The sequence below is a fragment of the Staurois parvus genome, unplaced genomic scaffold (genome assembly GCF_062004578.1).
Source record: "Staurois parvus isolate SC_StPar_1 unplaced genomic scaffold, SC_StPar_1.0 ptg000021l, whole genome shotgun sequence".
Taxonomy (NCBI): Eukaryota; Metazoa; Chordata; class Amphibia; order Anura; family Ranidae; genus Staurois; species Staurois parvus.
This window is the reverse complement of record NW_028317817.1, coordinates 797,174-809,172: the sequence shown is the minus strand read 5'-3', so window position 1 is coordinate 809,172 and position 11,999 is coordinate 797,174.

Sequence of the window (11,999 nt, the reverse complement as noted above, 5' to 3'; positions counted from 1 at the left end):
GCTGACTTACAGACAGAATCTTACCTAGACATTTATGCCATAAATGTCAAACATTCTAGACTGTTCCCTACCTATTTGAGGCAGATCCTTATGGACAGAATAGTAAATCACACAAAGCTACGCAGCACTAATACCATCACCCTCACACTTAGTTTAAAAAAAAGAGATTAAGCCAAGAATGCTTAAGAAGCCGTTAGCCAAAATCATTGGAGTTGGAAAAGGAGGATAACGTTCTTAAAATATTTATCAGCTCCATGCATTTTGCAAACCATAATCTTTTATTCTTGCTTTTAAAAGGTAGGATCTCCAACCTCTTACTGGTGGCGAGAGCAGAAATACCGCTCACTCTTCCGCTCAACAGTTTTTAGTCAGGGGAAAAAAAATAGCTTGAATGCATAATGTAAGGATTACAGTTAATTAGCCAACACTAGAAAAGAAAGCAGAGCGTGAGCAGGTACAGAGATAATTAGCGTATGGGATTAAAACGAAATTCACTTCCTGTTGTGTAGTAGCTTTAGAAATTTCATTAATAATGCTAAAAAACATAGAAAACTGTTTTGTTAAAATTTACATAATGACTTTTTTTTCGAAAGGATTGTATAAATGTTAAACTTTTCTGTTAAATTTGCATTTTACGAATGTATAATACCTTTCACTCAGAAAAGTGCAAGGGAAAAATAATAAAATGTAGTTCTGTTAAATATTTTTTTTCATAATAGTGTACAAAAACCCAAGAACAAAAATATACTGTAACTCACCATTCAATATATTTATTGGCTGCATTCATTTTCTTTTTTTTTTTTTAAGACTCTATTTTACTATTTGGACAACAATGTTGCTTTTCTCTTTCTCTAGAAAAGTAAAGCAGTACCCAACACAGAGTAGTGGCTGGGGGGATATAAAACAAGCTTCCAAGTCCTAATAAAGCTAGTATAGATTGACTTGCCAGGGCGTTGGATGCCTTATCCTCCTCCGTAACCCCCGCTACGATGTCTGTGGTTTAAGTAACTCCTGAAGAAGTGATATTCTAGCGAAACATGTTGGGTCACTATGGTTATTGACATCTGATTCATGTTCCCTGACACCCTTGCCGTGATACGGTATATTTGTATGGATCAAGAATTTATGTATCTACGAGATTTGTAACTGCATAGAATGTACCACCCCAATGGGGGTCCTACATTCTTAGCTGATGTTTTTTATGTACTGTTGCACAATTGTGTATATCCAATAAAGAAATGATTTTAATTATTATTGTTGCAGTGCCTCTAAAGTCCAAATTTCTTGCCTTCTCTTGGTCGATCTATACCTACTTATTATTTAATTTTTTTTTAGTTTATTTTCATCTGGGTACTTCCAGTAACACATTTCCTACCCTAGTGTGACAAGACTCACTGTAATATATCTATGGAGAAGCAACATTGCCACTCTAGTGGGCTCACTCATGATTTGGAAAACAGTACACCCCCCCCTCTTCTTATTGCTATAATATAGCAGGGAGGTGTTCTGTAGCCCACAGAGAGAAATCGGTAGGGTTGATAACACTGCTAAAAGATTACAGAGCAGAGGAGACGGTGCACAGTAAGTAAAAAGCTCACTGGATTGCTAGGGAGATCAGTGGGTATTTTTTACACTTATTTAATAGATAAAACTGCACTTTGAATGTTATATTTAAAAGCATAAATGGCAGCACATAAGAAAAGTTTATTGTTAGGCTCAGATTTATAATCCATGTAGCCAAGGCAAAAAGCAAGGTGCAGACGAGTAGCAGCTTGTAGCAACTAACCAGTAGTAATGCTAAATTCCCAACAGATATAAACAAAATGACAAATTAGCAGTTATGCATTAATTAAAATATAATTAAATGTATTTTTTTTCAAATTCTTTATTTTGATAAAAGAGAGACAGCCAGCAATCCACAGGTAGCAAGCATACAATATGAAGAGATAAGGCAATATCAGGTAGCATGTACAAGACAAAGGGTGCATTACAAAAGGTTCATACAAGTTATTGTGTGGTTTACAGTGTGAGTGCAACAAAACGGATTTACCCAGATAACTTTCTATAGAGAAACCAAGTATATGCCCTGGTGTAGGAAACACCAATAACTGGGCCATAGTATCCAAAATGATTGGAGTGCTACAACTTAGAAATGTAACCTGAACAATGTCCGGCATGCCAAACCATTTTTTTGGAAAAATATAACATAGAACAACAGATAGCGGGCAAGAAACAACAATATACAAGGACGGTTGAGAGGGTGAAAGGTAAAAAGAAAAATAAGAGCAATAGGGGGGATCACAGCTGGGGGGAAGGAGTTGAGAGGGAAAGGAAGATGAAAAAAAAAACATAAATAAATGAATTTGTGTGATGGAGTTGATGATAAAGGGTTAAAAGTCAGGTTAACTTTTTTTTTTTATGCATCTAATGTGAACATATCTGAATGTGATATGGGACCAGGGGCAGACTGACCATTTGAACACCTGGGCACTGCCCGAGGGCCAGGGTCAGTAGGGGGCCCCATGAGATGCCCCTGGTACATTTCATTGGCTTTTTCATAGGCTTTTTTGGGTGTGGGCGAGGACATGGGGGCCCCATGATCCCCTATTGCCCGGGGGCCCCATGAGTTGTCAGTCCGCCCCTGTATGGGACTGGCTTTTTTTAAATCCCTGCACAGTAGCACTCTATCTGGAAGAGATCCAGGCAGCATTAGGAGCTAATTAGGTGATTACAGATTGTACTGTGTCCTGTATTGATGTAGGGATTGGCACAAAGAATCACAGAGTGTAGCAGGGGACCAGGAGATCAAAAGACAAGAAAATGTTGGTTTCTGAAGAGTCTTAGGCCTGATTAACACCGTGCTTTTTGCAGAAATGCACTACAGTCCATTTAATATTAGTTTCCTATGGAATATGTTCACCAGATCTATGTTTTTTTAGCTGCTGTGTTTTTGGAGACAGTCAGGGACTTTTTTAGAAGCAAAAAGCAGCATTTTTGCTACAATAGAATTCAATGGAGAAACTGCTGAAATGCATGTAGTGTGTTTTTGTCGCATTTTTGCTGTGTTTTGAGTTTTTTTTCTACCCAACAACAAAACGATTTTCCCTTTAACAAAAAAAAATTGAAAAAAATGCAAAATGCTGTAGGAACGTGGCAAAAATGCACACGTAAAAGCATATAATTGCACTGCAAAAAGCCCAATGCATTGGTGTGAACCAGGCTTTAAGATGAATAATTTCTCTTCACCACAGTGACATTTGGTAGCAGTGGGAGAGGTAAGTATTTGCTTTATTCTTTGGAGGACATCCTGTTATTTGCATTTGTTAGCATCAGAATTTAATTTAATAATAATTTGTACAGTGACCTCTTATTTATTATGAAAGCATAACCAGCTTTGTATACTATTCTTTGCTGTTTGTATTGGCTCTAAGTAGTTCAGGCTAATTGGATGATGTTTGTGCTCTGAATTGTTTAAAGTGCAATAGGTTGTAATTCCAATGTTCCTTTGGCCTAGTGTTTGGGATCATTGCCTTGTATAGAGATTACCTTTTACTTAAGATTTTTATATTATTTTTATAAAAAATGTTAACAAAAGTTACAAAGAAAATCAAGGTAAATGAGGTCCTCACAAAGAGACAGTGCAATTTAACAAATACATAGCCCTTGGCATATACAGTTGCAAGAAAAAGTATGTGAACCCCTTGGGATTACGTGGAGTTTTGCATGAATGGGGCATAAAATGTGCTCTGAACGTCATCTAAGTCACAACAATAGAAGAACACAGTCTGCTGAACATAATACTACACAAACATTAGATGTTGCCATGGTTTAATTGCACATAACATGTAAACATTCACAGTGCAGGGAGGAAAAAGTATGTGAGGCCCTAGCTTAATGACTTCTCCCAGAGCTAATTGGAGCCAGGAGTGAGCCAACCTTGACTCCAATCAGTGTGATGATATTGGATGTGTTGCTGACAGCTGTCCTGCCCTTAAAAAACACACACCTGTTTTGGGTTTACTGGTTTCAAGAAGCACTGTCTGATGTGAACCATGCCTCGCAGAAAAGAGCTCTCAGAAGACCTACGATCAAGAATTGTTGACTTGCATGAAGCTGGAAAGGGTTACAAAAGTGTCTCCAAAAGCCTTGATGTTCATGTGTCTACGGTAAGACAGACTGTCTACAAATGGAGAAAGTTTAGCACTGCTGATACTCTCCCTAGGCATGGTCTTCCTGTAAAAATGACTGCAAAAGCACTGCGCAGAATGCTGCATGAGGTAAAGAAGAATCTCAGAGTGTCAGCTAAAGACCTACAGAAATCTCTGGCACATGCTAACATTTTTGTTGACACATCTACAATAAGGAAAACATTAAACAAGAATGGAGTACATAGGAGGACACCACGGAGGAAGCCATTGCTGTCCAAAAAGAAGATTGCAGCACGTTTGAAGTTTAGAAAAGAGCACCTGGATGTTCCACAGCACTACTGGCAAAATATACTGTGGACAGATGAAACCAAGATTGAGTTGTTTGGGAAGAACACACAACACTATGTGTGGAGAAAAAAAGGCACAGCACACCAACATCAAAACCTCATCCCCACTGTAAAACATGGCAGAGGGAGCATCATGGTTTGGAGCTGCTTTGCTGCCTCAGGGCCTGGACGGATTGTTGTCATTGATGGGAAAATGAATTCCAGAGTTTATCAAGACATTTTGCAGGAAAACGTACGACCATCTGTCCGCCAACTGAAGCTCCGCAGAGGATGGGTGATGCAACAGGACACTGACCCAAAGCATACAAGTCATTCAACAAAACAATGGCTGCAACAGCACAGAATACGCCTTCTGGAGTGGCCCAGTCAGAGTCCTGAGCTCAACCCGATTGAAATGCTGTGGCATGACCTTAAGACAGCGATTCACACCAGACATCCCAAGAATATTGCTACACTGAAACAGTTTTGTGAAGAGGAGTGGTCCAAAATTACTCCATATCGTTGTGCAGGTCTGATCTGCAACTACAGGAAACGTTTGGTTGAGGTTATTGCTGCCAAAGGAGGGTCAACCAGTTATTAGGTCCAAAGGTTCACATACTTTTTCCTCCCTGCACTGTGAATGTTTACATGTTATGTGCAATTAAACCATGGCAACATCTAATGTTTGTGTAGTATTATGTTCAGCAGACTGTGTTCTTCTATTGTTGTGACTGTTGATGACGTTCAGAGCACACTTTATGCCCAATTCATGCAAAACTCCACGTAATCCCAAGGGGTTCACATACTTTTTCTTGCAACTGTAGTACAAAAGAAATTGAACAAAGTGGTCTGCATTTCAACCATTCCCAGGGGTAGTAGAGACAAGTGCAATGCCTGGGGAAGTACAAAAGACAGTGGGAAAATGATGTAGGCTATCTTAGATGTGTATCACCAAAATATAAGAAAAAGAGCAGATACCTATACTTTATATGGGACATGAGATGAAATGGAAATGGGAAATGAGAAGCTCCCAGAATGGGAAGCACCAAGAGCAAACTGCAGGCTGGGAGAGTCGGGATAAGAAAAAGGGACAGTAGAAGACAAAGAAGGGATGTAAGGTAGAATGGGAGACAGGAATGCTAAGGGTAGGAGCAAGGGCGGACTGACAACTCATGGGGCCCCCGGGCAATAGGGGATCACGGGGCCCCTGTGTCCTTGCCCAAACTCAAAAAAGCCTATAAAAAAGGTACCAGGGGCATCTCATGGGGTCCCCTACTGACCCCGGGCCCTCTGGCAGTGCCTGAGTTTCCAAATGGTCAGTCCGCCCCTGGGTAGGAGAAAAAGGGCTAAAACAATGAGAAATGTAAAAAGTTGGGAAGTAGGACAAGAAGAAGGAATCTAGAAGGAAAGAACTAAGGAGAGGAGAAAGGACTCGCCGGCAAGGAATGTGGCACTGGAAGGTAGGAGAAGAAGGACCATTGTTTGGAAGGCAAGGTCAGAAGAGGGCTTTATGACACCAGAGTAGTGAAGGTATGGCTAACCATTAAAAGTATCCACTGAAGCCAAATATTTTTAAATTGGGAGCATACTAGCATACTAGAACCAAATTTAATAATCCATTCTTAGTAGCTGAGATGGAATCTATAAACAGTCCGAGGTAGAAGCATTGAATATTTGAAACACCTTGTCCCAAAAGGGGCGTAGGACAGAGCAGTCCCACCATATGTTCTGCATAGTCTTAAGATTTGTTTTAACATTAAATTAGATTTCTTCTAACATAGAATTATATTTTTTTCTAACAGGAAAATTTGAAAAAAGTGAGCAGCCCATCATAGTGATTAGACAATAGAATATTGGGGCGGGGGAGGTAGGGGGTTGGGAGTTAGGGCAACAGGAGGGCAAGATTCAACACTACTAGTGTTAAAAAGGTTGCCCATGCTGGCATTCAGGTGTGCAGGTAGCAATAAAACAGTTGCTATTATGTCTATTATAGACATCTTCACGTGCCTACACTTTATACCCACTATTGGCTTTTTTTAAGGGACAGAGTCACTTTTAAAACTCAGAATGATGAAGTAAAGATTGCATAACCCCAACTCAGAATGATGAAGTAAAGGTTGTATAACCCAAACTCAGAATGATGAAGTAAAGGTTGTGTAAACAAGCATTAGGTGACAAAGATGAAAACCAAGGCTGCAGTTATTAAAGTATATGTCTAGCAGCTGGTAATGTTACATTGGTTATCTCTTTTAAACAAAAAACTGTAAGCTAACTACACTGCTGTTTCAAAAAAACAAAACAAATTGAGACATACGAGGTATTTAAAAAAAAAAAATTAAAGTAGGTCTGAAGCTGCCATCATTCTTAAACTCTCATAGAACAAAAAAGATCCCGTATGAATGGGATTTTAAAGGCAGCACCATTCCACAAGCCAGAAATGCAAGACACACAAGAAATATAACACGCAATAATGTATTGAAAATCCATTAAAAAGACAATATACCGACAATTTTATGTGGTAATAATGGCATATAATCGCAAGTTACAGTCAAGCATCCGACGCGTTTCAAGATCAATAGACTGCTCTTCTTCAAGGATGCAGTAGCTGACTATAATAGATTCTAAGGTGGAAAAGAACAATACAAATAAGCATTTTATACATTTTAGAACATGACATATTTATTACGAAATATCATACAGACCCATAGCTATGTTATTTTGTAATAAATATAATGTCATGTTCTGAAATGTATAAGGTTTAGTAATTTATTATCAAAGAAAATAAAATAAGGTTTTTAAATGGTTACTATGGGCAACAACTTACATTTTTCTTATTTTCATTCTGCTATGGGAGGAAAGCAAGAGCAACTCCACTGAGTGCAAAGAAGATGTTAATGCAGTATTACATTAAGAAAAATGTTTGATATTACATATTAACCTATTTACATATATTACAATGTAGGTATTTAAAAATGCTTTTCACGCCTATGTAACTAAGGCTGACAAGTAATCATCACGACAATTACACAGTTTTTTTTTATCAATTTTGCAAGAATCCTGGGAACAATAGCACAGAAAAAATATGGATTGTAGCTCAATATTTTTTTCGTGGTGATGGGGATATTACAAACTGCTTTCTTTGCTCTTTTTGCGTACAGTCTTGACATAAAAAAAAAGAAAAAACTGGCAAGGCAGTATAAAAACAAGACATCCTCTTCAAACAAGTGAAGAAAAAGTCTTAGCCAAAGTGATGTAGACCAGTGGCTAAAAGATACAGCCCCAATATATAGGATGCCAGATGTAAGGTTATCACCATGAACTATTGCTATTTAAACCAAGATCAGTCTTTACAGTTTAATTATTGCAGTAGCCAGGTTTTCAAATAAAACAAAATGGGTGAAAATAATACAAGATATTATCAAGTGTCATAAATATTTCTAGATGGGTTAATGAGGAGCTGAGTGTTTCAATCTCCCTGTCTTTACGGCTGTTCCTATAGCATAGGGCATGACTTTCTCTGCAATAGCCATAACCGTTCTGAACCACTGATCCCCGATATAGCTGCTCACATCAATTCGGCATCTTCCTGAAAATGTACTTTTAAGCACCTTAATTGCATTTCAGAGATAACCCTGCAGGCAAAGTGACAGGAAGAGAAACCCTATAGAGCAGTTTGGCGGTCAGCCTTTTTGTTTTAAATCAATCAAACATCTGTGACTAATGCAGCTCTGGGCAGCTCCTCAGGAAGCATTAGCCCTATTAGTCTGTGCTGGCAGGAACACAGAATAATATATTTATGGACAGAGCACATGTGCATTGCTGATGGAGACTAAGCAGTGGTCAGCAGATTTACCTTGTCAGGAGTTCACAGTACATCATTTTTTCTATGGCCTCTACCTATCTCCTCAGACAGGAATACCCATATGTAAAAGCCCATCCACACCAGCTAAGTGTGAAATTTATTAGTAACAAAGTTAGGTACCCTAGCATGGAAAATAAGTCATAAACATGACCATATTTTCCATAAGTAACTTGTACTTAAGGCTAAAGCTTGATATTCGTGTTCTGCCCCAGAGACTCTTTCACAAAACCATTGTCATAACACAAAAATATTTAGGATTGTGCCAGTACGTATAGCGTTTTAAATACATATATGTTTTCTCTATGTAAAAAAAAATTAATCTTTCAAGCAATACATACAGTGAGGAACAGAAGTATTTGAACACCCTGCAATTTTGCAAGTTCTCCCACTTAGAAATCATGGAGGGGTCTGAAATTCACATTGTAGGTGCATTCCCACTCTGAGAGACAGAGTTAAAAAACAAATTCAGGAAATCACATTGTATGATTTTTAAAGAATTTATTTGTCTTGCACTGCTGAACATAAGCATTTGAACACCGGAGAAAATCAGTGTTAATATTTGGTACAGAAGCCTTTGTTTGCAATTACAGAGGTCCATCGTTTCCTGTAGTTCTTGACCAGGTAAAATGTGTAGGAGACTAGAGCCTAATGGATGTCCATGGTGACAAGCTACAATTGGTCAAAGCTGTGCTCCTTAGTGTCAGTTCACAAGGTAGGATGCATTTGTAGGCAGTATCTTATAGAAGAATGTCAGTAAATACAATGCCATTTGAGTGGTTTCAGTGGGTAATATATATCACAGCCAATCTAATGGATTGCGAAAGAAAGGCAAAGCTACCTTTTACTAGGACCCCATCCATGTCTGGCACCAGGTCTTGGTCTACATGACCTCCTCACAAATCAATGCTTCCTTGGAGCAGCAGATATATATATTTTTAAAATTTTAGTCATAATTGGACAACTTTGACAAAATGTAAAGACAAGAATAGAAGACAGAGGCATGAGCTGCAATGGATTGTCACAAGACTCTCTGCAACTCAGAAAGCATTTAACCATTTCTTCTTTCTGTCTAAGCTCCAAAACTACCAACTAGGAGGTGGTAACAAAAAGTTTAGAGACTAGTTTTGCAATATGTCAACAGATGGCAGCACAAGGCTGCACACACAGTCACAGGGAGCACCGACTTTCATAAAACAGTGTGCCAAAAGACGTCTTCCTGTGCAATTAGTGCTATTCTGACCACATGCGTTAACACGTCTGCTATTTCATCATGGACAGCAAGTTAGAACAAAGAGACGCTTGACATGATTCTGCAAGTTTACGGTGATGCTGCAATGAGTCATTCAAAGTGCTTTGAGTGGTACTCAAGCTTCAAGAGTGGATGAACATCACTGGAAGACGGCGAGAGATCAGGAAGACCTGCAGCTCAACCCCGGAAAATGTTGAAACCATTCGGTAACTTGTGCATGATGATCATCAGAGAACAATTCACAGCATTGCTGCCATTGTCAGTGTGTCATATGGAACAGTCCAGGCAATTCTCATGTGTAATTTGCTGCCAAGTTTGTCTCCAGGCTGCTGACCTAGGAGCAGAAGGAACACTGTGTCCAAGTTTGCCAAGAACTCTGTCAGCATGCCGTGGATGACACATCCCTCATGTCAAGGATCATTGCCGGTGATGAAACATGGGTGTACAGGTTTAACGCAGAATTTGACATTTGCCCTTTGTTCTAACTTGCTGCCCATGATGAAATAGCAGATGTAGTAGTGCACGTGGTCAGAATAGCACCAGTTGCACAGCTCCCAATGTACACAGGATGATATCTTTTGGCACACTGACTTATGAAGGTCGGTGCTCCCTGTGACTTTGTGTGCAGCCCTGTGCTGTCATTTGTTGGCATGTTATAAAACTAGTCTCTAAAATTTTTGATACCACCTTGTGTATAGTCTAATGTGCATATGAAGCAATAAGACATTATGGAGTAAATCAGTTGTGGTTGATGAAATGTGTGATCATACATAACAAGGAATGGCTTGGTTAGCATAGGAGACACAACCTACCAAAGAATACCAATTTTTTTAGTTCTGTATTACTTGGAGTGCTTGTATTACTATTGTATATCACATGTTAAGGGAACCCAAGAGTAGTATATTTAGAACAGTTGCAATGATGGTCTGAATTTAACCAATAGTACTAACTTTCACTTATCTGTACAGTCAGAATTGTGATTCATCTGCTACTTCCAATGCACTACACAGTGATAGGGATATCCATCTAGTTAAGTTTTCTTTATTGCCACCAGATTTCACTTGTCTCTTACAATGAGCTTCTAATTGGTCATTCTACATTGCCAACTAAGAATATTGGTGTAGATACAATTGTCTTAGAAAAACTTACAGTTGAAAATGAATGCATATGCCGTATGTCTCAAGAGACAACCATTAACTGTTACTGGAAAATATCACATCAAAGATTTTTTCCAATTGATTTACTATTAACTGGTACAGGCTCTGTTTCTGCCCAGCATATCAAATTCCACTGGAAAGTGGAGTTCTATGGAAATCAATGGTAGCTGACAATAATCCAACAAATGAAGCATAATCCCAGCTGCCAAGATGCTGCTTGTATTAGACTTTTTGCTTTGATAGCAAGTCATATTTTGAACATAAAAGCCCAGTTTTTGAAGGTACGCCTTAGTTAAACTTGAATGTTCAATTTAAATTAATTAAGAGGCCAAGTACCTTTCACTTCCATTCTGGAGCTTAAACTCTGTATCTAGCTGTCTGCTAGCTAAAATAGTATAAAAAGTACATAAAATTGCTTTGTCACTACAGAGTCAAAAGTCAAATAAGCACAGCCTCTATTTGGTGATGCAATATACTTACCTTTCTAGCTGCCCATGTGCTAGAGCTCTGCTGGTTTGTTGGTCTCTGGCCACAAGTATTCCACACTTCCAGGTGTGTGAATACCGATTCCTCCCTCTACGTGCTGTGGTTTCCTTTACAGGCTCCTACGTTACTACATATGAGCCATTGGGAGCAAACACTGTGGGAGGCTGGAGGAGCAGGTACTCGACCCACCCAAATAGCTAAATAACCTGAAATGGGCAGACATTCAACATAGAGGCCACTGAAAAGGGATGTATGTTGTATCTTCTTTATTAGACTACATTTATTTGACTTTCAACAATAAAAAAGCACACAGGAGGGCACAAAAGCCTAGTGCATTACTAAAGATTTATTAATGTGAAGAACTAACAGCCAAACCAAAACCCCAAAAAGTGGGGAGATTGGAAACATTATAATACATCAAATCATGATCCAATGTGGGTGTCACATGGCCTGACTTGATGTGCCACTAAGTTGGCATGTTGGCACGTTTTCAAAAACCCACTACCTTCTTCAGAGCTATGTCCAATCAACATATCCATTCTCATATATAACCACACTAGAAAATACACCACCCATAAAAGGGGGAAGGGAAAGGGGTGGTATCTCCACAGCAGACAGGGTCAAACCATATATAGATGCACTTTCATATCTGCTTCAGTACACAATACAGATACCTGCGTAGAGCAGGAGTCCGAGTTCCTTGGGAGAAGATTGCACCCATCAAATGGGAAATGTGCATATTATTATGCACATTTCAAAGTTGATGCGGAT